Here is a 10,416-nt window from a genome sequence, read left to right on the forward strand (position 1 = left end):
CTAGAATTTGCTAAGTACATTTCTGTGATAAATTGTGCAAAGAAAATGTAATTGGAGTCTAGCGCAAAACGATTGTCAGCAGAAAAAAGACGTGCATTGAAATATCTGCTTGGGGTTAATTTTCTGAGTCTCTGTGTTACATCCAAAGTGTTCATTCCGGTGGGGAACTGCACAGGGAAAGCCATTGCCTCTAGTTTGGGGAACTCTGAAAAAACTCACTGGTTTGTTTCCCTGAGCTGGAGCCACACTGAATATACCCTCACCAAATGTTATCATTTCCTGTGCAATATCAGATGGCTGTAAGCATGAATCTATTGAGCATCCACCATTCTGCTGATTAGTGTCCTGCTCAGTGTCAGGTGAATCCTGGGCATCATTTAACTCAGGGTTTTCATTGTTTGGCTGATTGCATGCGCTGTTCGTCCCTGAATGTCCACCTGTGTCTGTCATGTCACACTCATCCCATGTGTCAGTCTCCATTAGATTAGTTGCATCTGCAATATCTGCACGAATGTCATCATTTATGTGACTCTCATTTGCCAAGCTATTCATTGGATCCTCAAAAGCTGGTACATCATCCCTTATAGTTATGTCCTTATACTCTGAATGTATCTCTTTCAGTTTTGATAAGGCACTCAGTACTTTGTTCATATCAACTGTTTGGAACTGGTAATGCCCTGTATAATTCATTCTTCTTTTCAACTTCACTTTCAAAAGCTGAGACTGGCTACTGGGTCTGGGCAATGCATTGACTGTTGATTCCACCTCTGAAGGGACACACACAACCCCACCATGTATTAACTTCTGCTGGCCTTTGGGGAGACTGATTATTTTAGCAAATGGTATGTATCGTGCTATTATGTGCCTCTCAAGTATATTCAGATCACTGAGCTCTGGAGGAATTGGTGATAGTTCTAGCATATTCATAACAGCAATGGACGGTATTTCCCCCATCTTCAAATTATCATGACAGCTATGACAAATCCACTCTCTCTTCTCTTCAGGGGCACAACATGATTCAAGTGTTTTGCAGTCACGCCTGCATTTGTGTACGTACTTCCCTGTTAAACATCTACCAATCATATCTATATTCCTTTTATAACTGTCATGGTTGCATTTCTTTACCTGATTATGAAACAAAGCTCTGTGACAAACTGTGCAAACATAAGTAGGTCCATTCTTTATTTCCATTTGAAAGGATGCAATGGCTTCCTGCAAAAGGGCGCTTTCTGTTGACATGGACTCTTGTTCAATCTCTCGGTTCTGATTGTAGTCCAGACAGGCGTTTAAGATTGTAGTGATGATACTTGTGCTGTATTTGTAAAGCACATCGCATTTTGTGAAGGATTCTCTGGAAATTTGTATTGACATGTGCATACTTCTTTTTCTGTAGAGAACGATAATGCCTGAAGTATGGGTCATTTCTGTACCTATTAGTGTAGTTTTCTCTCTGTGTCTGTCTGTACATGGTGTTGCATGCATAATGGCATCTCATGGACGACTTCTGCCTTGAACGAAAATTTACATCTTGCAGGTAACGCTGCTGTATGTAAGTCTTTTTCCTCAGTCTGAAATTCATATCCTGGGAGTAACGCTGCTGCATATTAGCCTGTTTCCTCAGTCTGTAATTCATATCATGGGAGTAACACTGCTGCATGTAAGCCTGTTTCCTCAGTCTGAAATTCATATCATGGGAGTAACACTGCTGCATGTAAGCCTGTTGCCTCAATCTGAAATTCATATCATGGGAGTAACGGTGCTGCATGTAAGCCTGTTGCCTCAATCTGAAATTCATAATCATGGGAGTAACGGCGCTTTATGTATGCTTTCTGCTTTGTGCGATAATTCAGATCATGGGAATAATGGCTGTTGACATATAATTTTTGTCTCAATTTAAAATTGGGTTCTTGCGTGTAACGTTCTGTTATATATGTTTCTTATAAGCTTTTGTATTGTAATACAGTTTGCATACCTGTTTCTCTCAATACTCCAACCTCTTTGCCTTGTTCCTTTTCATAATACTTTTGCTGCTTTGAAACTGTGTTTTTCTCTCTGCTCGACAATTTGTTTTTGTACTTTCACAAATATTCTACGTCTGTAGTCTTTGCTACGTTAACTAGGTAAATTCAGTGAAGCAGCTAGATTACTCTCCAGACTGAAGAGGCTGTACAATTTTCATCTAGGGAGTTTGGCTGTTGTCTATGGTTTTCAGATGTGAACAATAATGGCATGAGCTCATACAACCATTCATCAGCAGCTGATTCCACCAGGGCCCAGAATACAAGCAGTCGACCAATCATATCACTTCAAGTTGGCAAAGGTCAACATCACAGCAGTGCCATACTCAGCAGGGAATCCATCAGGTGTTCTAGAATGGGGATCAAAAAGCCATATCTACCACTCTCGTCCCTAAATACAGCAATTGTAAGGCTGCCTATGGTAAGCAATGCATGGGCTTACATCAGAAGACAGACACAGCAGTCTTTCAGAGAGCTTTAGTAAGTCTGTGCCATCAGGTCCAACTGTCTCAGATATCCATATCGTGACAGGCACTTTAACAACATGATAGGTCTGTCCATGAATTTCTACATTGTCTGGAAGCTCATCAAAAGCTAAGTGACCTGGTGCGATGCAGTCCCCACTGCTCAACCTTTCCTGTACACTACTATTACATCAAGTTACCTTTTTGCAAGATGTAGTCAAGATCAAGTGCTGTTCAGCACAGTTCGGTCATGAAGAGCAGCAAGAAATGTCAGGGAATTGCAAGTGCACTGCTTGCTCCTGTTACACCCATACCTCACATCACCTTGGCTATGAGATGCTTGAACACAGCTGATGCTGGTCTCGCTACCCTCCATCTCCCATGCGGGCTGCCACAAGGTACCTCATCTACCTGCATTTGTGTCTCACTCAACTCATCCTGGGTAAACGAAGGGTGACCTGGTGTTTCAACTTCAGAGAGGTCCAACTTCCGCCAGCGTCGTTTCTGTGCTTCAGAACGCTTCCCCTTTCGACCCATTCTTTCAAATTTTACTATGACAACTTCTACAACTAAATGAAATTCGATAGAACTGAATGTATTATGCAGTTTATTGCTTTGCAGTACAAATATTTCAGTAATGATTCTTTACAGTATTCTCAAACAATACTACTGTTCCTTGTCAAACTATTTAATTTCAACTTTCAATTCTATATAAAAATAGGCTACTGTTCAGTCAAATATAACTTATGGTTTAATGGCTTCCCAATATTCTTTTATGGTCACAATGAATACCTGGACTTGGGTAAAAAAAATGAATGGAGATCTGGACACAATTACGAAAAAATATAATCAGAATACACTCAACAGTAGCTAGGTCAATGTACACTTCAGTACTTGATCACCAATGATAAACAGAATGTTGACTTAATGTCTACTTCAAAATGTAGTGAACTTCTCAACTTCAGAATAGATGTAGCACTGTTCAGAAAATGTATGTCACACTGTCACACACAGACAATATCAATAGCAATGAGAAATGTTCTGTTGCAACTTTATATCACTGAGAATTGATTTATATCAATGGTAATGCAGAATGATAATTCAGAATAAGAGGTCGCCAAGACTATGAGGTCGCCAAGCTAAAATTGAGGTCGCCAAGACTATGAGGTCGCCAAGCTAAAATTGAGGTCGCCAAGACTATGAGGTCGCCAAGCTACAATTGAGGTCGCCAAGACTATGAGGTCGCCAAGCTACAATTGAGGTCGCCAAGACTATGAGGTTGCCAAGCTACAATTGAGGTCGCCAAGAACATAAAAGGTCGCCAAGAATATGAGGTCGCCAAACACATAAGAGGTCGCCAAACACATAAGAGGTCGCCAAGTCTTGATGTGGGAAGTCTTGATGTGGGAAGTCTTGATAAAGGAGGTCTTGATAAAGGAGATCTTGATAAAGGAAGTCTTCTTTTTTCTGTGAATAAGGGACAAAAATACATATTTATGTGGCAAGTTACTTGAAATGCAAATCTGCCAAACCTCATTAAAAAAAAAATCGGTGCACATCCTTAGTTAGACTAAAATCTCTCAATTAACAAGCAACATCTTCACGACAAAGCATTACCCACACAAACAGATATACTCATATATAACCAGTCAGGGATGGAAATTAGCACCCGCTATTTGCAAATTTGAGCAATCTACCCCTCCAAAATGGCGGGTAAACAAAGGGGGAAATTAACAAACATAATTAACGCTATTCAATCATTCTGTGGAAAGTGTTAACAGTTCAAATGGTCAGGAGATAAAAAGGTATTTTCAAGTTATTTCACTTACCGAGCATGGAATGCAAAGATACATTAATTTAATGTAGGCTAATATCTTTATTTAACAGCATGGTGTTCACACTTACATTAGCTGTGGTATATTTACTTTGGTAAGGATAGCTTATTACGGTGTGTGTATGCCTTGTTGACTTACACTTATTTAAAAGGGAAGACTTATTTGCATAGAGGTCACAATTAGTCTGGAACAGGCCTAAAAGACAGAACAGAACAAATACAAAATCAGTTTCAAACACTTTGTAAAACAAGCAATGCCTATAAATGTTTATAAGTATTTAATGTACAAAACATTATATAGTAAACTAGACAAAGAGCTTACTTGTCCAGACCAACATGAATCTCCAAGCAAATCTAGGTAGAAGAGGCCAAAATATTGGGAGGGTTAATGTACAATCATAAAATAAATAAACATCCCTTATAGACCAAATTTGCTTATTGATATTAAGTGATCAGAGTATCACGGATGACCAATACTGTGTAATTTAATGCACCGTTTATTATTTCAAGCATAAATGATGTTGATCATTGGTGTCCACATGTGTAAGCGCATTAAAATTGCCACACTACAGAGTTGCCTCTGATATGAAAATGCGATCATAGAAAATGTACTATGGTATGTGCTATAAGGAACAAGGTTACGCATTTTTTTTTACAGGTTGAGTAATTACTACTGACCAAATTAAAACACCAAAAATGTTGCGCATAGGAGTCAATATTGATATGTCATTACAAATGTGTATAGCCATCAAAAATACCAAATATATATTATTTTATCAAGTAATCATTTTAAGTAACCCAGGATTGTGAAACAATGGCAAATATACTATGGTGTGTATATGCATTCTTGATACAGTACATCAGTGTATTAGATATACTTACTTTCTTGAAGAAGGAAGTCTTCTCTTTTCTGTGAATAAGGGACAGAGGCACATGGCAAGTTATATGAAATGCAAATCTGCCAAACCTCATAAAAAAAAATGGTGCACATCCTTAGTTAGACTTAAATCTCTCAATTAACAAGCAACATGTTCACGACAAAGCACTACCCACACAGACAGATATACTCTTATCTGTACACCATTACAAGATCCTAATGAAAAACATCAACCATGTTATACAAATAGTCAGGGATGGAAATTAGCACCCGCTACTCGTCAAATGTGGGTGGATTTGCGAATTTGATCAACCTACCCCTCCAAAATGGCGGGTAAACAAAGGGGGAAATTAACAAACATAATTGATGCTATTCAAACCTTCCGTGGAAAGTGTTAACAGTTAAAATGGTCAGGACATGAAAGGGTATTTTCAAGTTATTAAACTTAACGAGCTTGGAATGCAAAGATACATACATTTAATGTAGGCTAATGTCTTTATTTAATTAACAATAGCAAGGCTATTGGTTTTAATTCTTTGTTGTAGCCTATACGTTCATTTAGCAAAGTTTGCGAAGAGTTGCAAAGAATTAATTTGTGCCGACTACTTTTAACAAAATGCATTTGTTTGATCATAGCATTTTGTTTTGAGTTCTATTGCTGTTTAAAACTAGGTCATTATATGGCTATTTAAAACATAAAACATTGCTAATATCTAATGCACACTAGTTTTAGCGGCTCTAAAAGGCAGCAATAAAAGTTATACTTGGGATTGATATTTCGGAACCACAGGGAAACCCTTTAACTATAAACCGTTAGCAACTATATAACACTAGGTGGAACAGAGCATATAAAGACGTAGCTGTGGCTTCCACTACTACCTGCGGAAATAAATGACAAGAAACATAGTCTTATACATTTGGGTTTTGTTGCTTTTAACCCCGTTATACCGAACCGTGATGTCCATTACTTCTGTTTGACGACGACTCAAATAATGACGTTAGTTCACAGATGTCTACATAAAACCTATAATATTCCAGCAATGTCCAACCAATTTTTGCGTTAAACAACACAAAAAAGTACTTGAATGATATTTACATACATTGGTAACGTAAAGTTACGATTTCCTGAACGTTATCATTACCTCAGATAACTTATTGGATGACTATAGGTCTCCCGAGAAAATTATTGTTAGCTGACTAGCTTGTAAACGTCCTCTCACCTACTAGCAGCTAACGTTGCCTTTTTCCAAAAACAAAATCTAAGCCTGAAAACAGGCCAAAATTAGCCAACAAGTAACATGTAACTTCACTTTAGCATTATTTAAGAAACCATTAGACAGCCACACACGTCAGAGTGAGCTGTTTTTAAATGTGCTTTATAAATACATTTGACTTGACTTGACGTCGATGCTAGCTAGCAATCGAAATCATTTTAAAACACGTAATTAACGTTACATTCAACTTCAGACGTTACTTAAATGACAACTTACCTTGGCTGTGATACACCAATGAGATGAGATATGAATATCCGCAATTAATTCTGATATTAATGACAATGATACGCTATAAATCTCTTAGTCTCTTGAGTCTCCAACCAGTTGTGAGCTATTACAGCAGTGCAATGTGGGAGGAAGGCAGCGCGCGTGCCCTCGATACAATTCTGCTCAGAGAGAGCATACAGAATTGGACCAAACAGCTGAGCATAGAAATAAGTCTACATAAACCATTGAGTTAAACCACATAATGTCAGGATGTTGAGGACTTTCTTTGTGTTATAGTTCTAAATATTTTATTTCAGGAAAAAAATTACTTTATATTAACTTTGAGGTATATGGCAGATTCTTTCGAATCAGACAGAGACGGAAGAGGGATGGATAGATTAGGGTTGCTAGGTTGGCATTATGAAAGTGCTCTGGTAATTTAGGTGGTTGCTATGCTGGTTGCTAGGGTATTCATGTTGCTGGGATGTCATAGTATGTGTTGCTGTGCTGGTTGCTCGGGTTGTCATGAAGATCACTCTGTCCATCAATTCCCACATGGTGGTTGCTATGGTAATTGAAGATTGCTATGCTGGTTGCTAGAAAGCTGACAATAAATAATTGATGGACAGAGTGATTATAAGAAGAAAGGAAAGAAAAGTGAACAGGAGTGACGAGAAAGAGAGAAGAGGGAAAGGATTGAGAGAAAATGGACTGAAGCAGAGAGATGGAGTGTGAGAAAAAGGAGTTGGAGAGGGATAGAAAAAACAAGTGGATGGAGGTTCTACAGAGGGAGAGAATAAGTGAAAGTAGGAAAGAGAATGAAAGAGTGGAAGAAGGAAAGAAGAGTGAAATAAGAGTGGAAGAAGGAAAGCAGTGAAAGAAGGAAAGAAGAGTGAAAGGAAAGAAGAGTGGAAGAAGGAAAGAAGCGTAAAAGAAGGAAAGACGAGTGGAAGAAGGAAAGAAAGAAGAGTGGAAGAAGGAAAGAAGAAAAGAAAGAAGAGTGGAAGAAAGAAAGAAGAGTAGAAGAAGGAAAGAAGAAAAGAAAAAAGAGTGAAGAAAGAGAAAGGAAGAAGTGGAAGAAGGAAAGAAGAGTGGAAGAAGAAAGAAGAAGGAAAGAAGAGTGAAGAAGGAAAGAAGAGTGGAAGAAGGAAAGAAGAAAGGAAAAAAAGAGTGAAGAAAGGAAAGAAAAGTGGAAGAAGGAAAGAAGAAAGGAAAGAAGAGTGAAAGAAGGAAAGAAGAAAGGAAAGAAGTGGAAGAAAGGAAAGAAGAAAGAAAGAAGAGTGAAGAAAGGAAAGAAGAGTGAAAGAAGGAAAGAAGTGGAAGAAGGAAAGAAAGAAAGAAGAGTGGAAGAAGGAAAGAAGAAAGGAAAGAAGAGTGAAGAAGGAAAGAAGAAAGGAAAGAAGAGTGGAAGAAAGGAAAGAAGAAAGGAAAGAAGAGTGAAGAAAGGAAAGAAGAGTGAAAGAAGGAAAGAAGTGGAAGAAGGAAAGAAAAAGAAAGAAGAGTGGAAGAAGGAAAGAAGAGTGGAAGAAGGAAAGAAGAAGAGTGGAAGAAGGAAAGAATAATATTCCTAGTTATACAGTTGAATTGAGAGGGACAGAGAGAGAAGAGGAGCCTTGGAACCTTGGCGCAGGTGTCAGTGAAGCACAGGTGCAAGCCAGTTTAATGACCCTATTATGATGTCATAATGGCCCAATGTAAGTGAATGGGAAAATTTGTATTAGTTTTTCTTTAATATTTTAAAAAGTATAAAGTTTAGAAAAATGAAAAATACATAGCATAAGTGTCCTTTACAAGACCTACGCAGCAAAGTTTGAACAAAGTTTCTAAGTTAAGCGGTTCGAGCTGAATTAAGCGCAGAAGTTCGGTACAAAGAATAATAATAATAAGAAGAAGAATAAGAAGCCTAGGAATAACAATACAGGGCATTTCATGCACTGTAATAAGAAGCCTAGGAATAACAATACAGGGCATTTCATGCACTGTAATAAGAAGAAGAAGAAGAAGAAGAACTAGAAAATGCATTTCCTGAAGGAAATACCAGTGCATGAAATGCAAAAGTTAAGAAAGGAAGAAGAAAAGAAAGAAGAGTGAAAGAAGGAAATAAGAAAGGAAAGAAGAGTAAAGAAAGGAAAGAAGAAAGGAAAGAAAATTGAAGAAGGAAAAGAAGGGAAGAAGAAAGAAGAAAAGAAAGAAGAGTGAAGAAAGGAAAAGAAGGAGAGGAAAAAAAGAAAAGTATAAGAAGGAAAGAAGAAAGGAAAGGAGAGTGGAAGAAGTAAAGAAGAAGGAAAGAAGAAAAGAAAGAAGAGTGAAGAAAGAAAAGAAGAGTGGAAGAAGGAAAGAAGAAAAAAAAAGAAAAGTGAAAGAAGGAAAAAAGAGTGGAAGAAGGAAAGAAGAAAAGAAAGAAGAGTGAAAGAAGAAAGGAAAGAAGAGTAAAAGGAAAGAAGAGTGGAAGAAGGAAAGAATAAAGGAAAGAAGAGTGAAAAGGAAAGAAGAGAAAGAAGAGTAAAAGAAGAAAAGAGAAAGCAAAGAAGAGTGAAGAAAGGAAAGAAGAGTGGAAGAAGAAAAGAAGAGTTGAAGAAGGAAGGAAGAGTGGAAGAAGGAAAGAAGAGTGAAGAAAGGAAAGAAGAGTTGAAGAAGGAAGGAAGAGTGGAAGAAGGAAAGAAGAAAAGAAAGAAGAGTGAAGAAAGCAAAGAAGAGTAGAAGAAGGAAAGAAGAGTGGAAGAAGGAAAGAAGAGTGAAGAAAGAAAAGAAGAGTAGAAGAAGGAAAGAAGAGTGGAAGAAGGAAAGAAGAAAGGAAAGGAGAGTGGAAGAAGGAAAGAAGAGTGGAAGAACAAAAGAAGAAGAGTGGAAGAAGGAAAGAATAATATTCCTAGTTATACAGTTGAATGGAGAGGGACAGAGAGAAGAGGAGCCTTGGAACTTTGGCGCAGGTGTCAGTGAAGCACAAGTGCAAGCCAGTTTAAAGACCCTATTATGATGTCATAATGGCCCAATGTAAGTCAATGGGAGAAATTGTATTAGTTTTTATTTAATATTTTAAAAAGTATAAAGTTTAGAAAAATGAAAAATACATAGCATAAGTGTCCTTTACAAGACCTACGCGCCAAAGTTTGAACGAAGTTTTTAAGTTAAGCGGTTCGAGCTGAATTAAGCGCAGAAGTTCGGTAAAGAGAATAATAAGAAGAAGAAGAAGAAGAATAAGAAGCCTAGGAATAACAATACAGGGCATTTCATGCACTGTAATAAGAAGCCTAGGAATAACAATACAGGGCATTTCATGCACTGTAACTAGAAAATGCATTTCCTGAAGGAAATACCAGTGCATGAAATGCAAAAGTTAAGAAAGGAAGAAAAAAAAAGAAGAGTAAAAGAAGGAAAGAAGTGAGGAAGAAGGAAAGAAGAGTGGAAGAAGGAAAGAAGAAAGGAAAGAAGAGTGAAGAAAGGAAAGAAGAGTGGAAGAAGGAAAGAAGAAAGGAAAGAAGAGTGAGGAAAGGAAAGAAGAAAAAGAAAGAAGAGTGAAAGAAGGAAAGAAGGAAGGAAAGAAGAGTGAAGAAAGAAAAGAAGAGTGGAAGAAGAAAAGAAAGAAGGAAAGAAGAAAGGAAAGTAGAGTAAGAAGGAAAGAAGAGTGAAGAAGGAAAGAAGAGTGAAGAAAGAAGAAGAGTAGAAGAAGGAAAGAAGAGTGGAAGAAGGAAAGAAGAAAGGAGAGTGGAAGAAGGAAAGAAGAGTGGAAGAAGGAAAGAAG

General features: G+C 37.6%; 2 long non-coding RNA genes across 2 annotated transcripts; one reads left to right on the forward strand and one right to left on the reverse strand.

The window, feature by feature from the left end:
• The first annotated feature begins 3,555 nt into the window (after positions 1-3,555).
• Positions 3,556-3,753, forward strand: LOC122133526. The gene is made up of 2 exons (XR_006152833.1): positions 3,556-3,595; positions 3,633-3,753. It is a non-coding gene; the product is annotated as an uncharacterized LOC122133526 (long non-coding RNA).
• An 84-nt stretch (positions 3,754-3,837) lies between these two features.
• Positions 3,838-6,691, reverse strand: LOC122133525. The gene is made up of 4 exons (XR_006152832.1): positions 5,199-6,691; positions 4,639-4,670; positions 4,456-4,512; positions 3,838-3,949 (listed from the first exon to the last, which is right to left on the reverse strand). It is a non-coding gene; the product is annotated as an uncharacterized LOC122133525 (long non-coding RNA).
• Positions 6,692-10,416: the final 3,725 nt, after the last annotated feature.

The sequence above is a fragment of the Clupea harengus genome, chromosome 15 (genome assembly GCF_900700415.2).
Source record: "Clupea harengus chromosome 15, Ch_v2.0.2, whole genome shotgun sequence".
In the NCBI taxonomy this organism is placed as follows: domain Eukaryota; kingdom Metazoa; phylum Chordata; class Actinopteri; order Clupeiformes; family Clupeidae; genus Clupea; species Clupea harengus.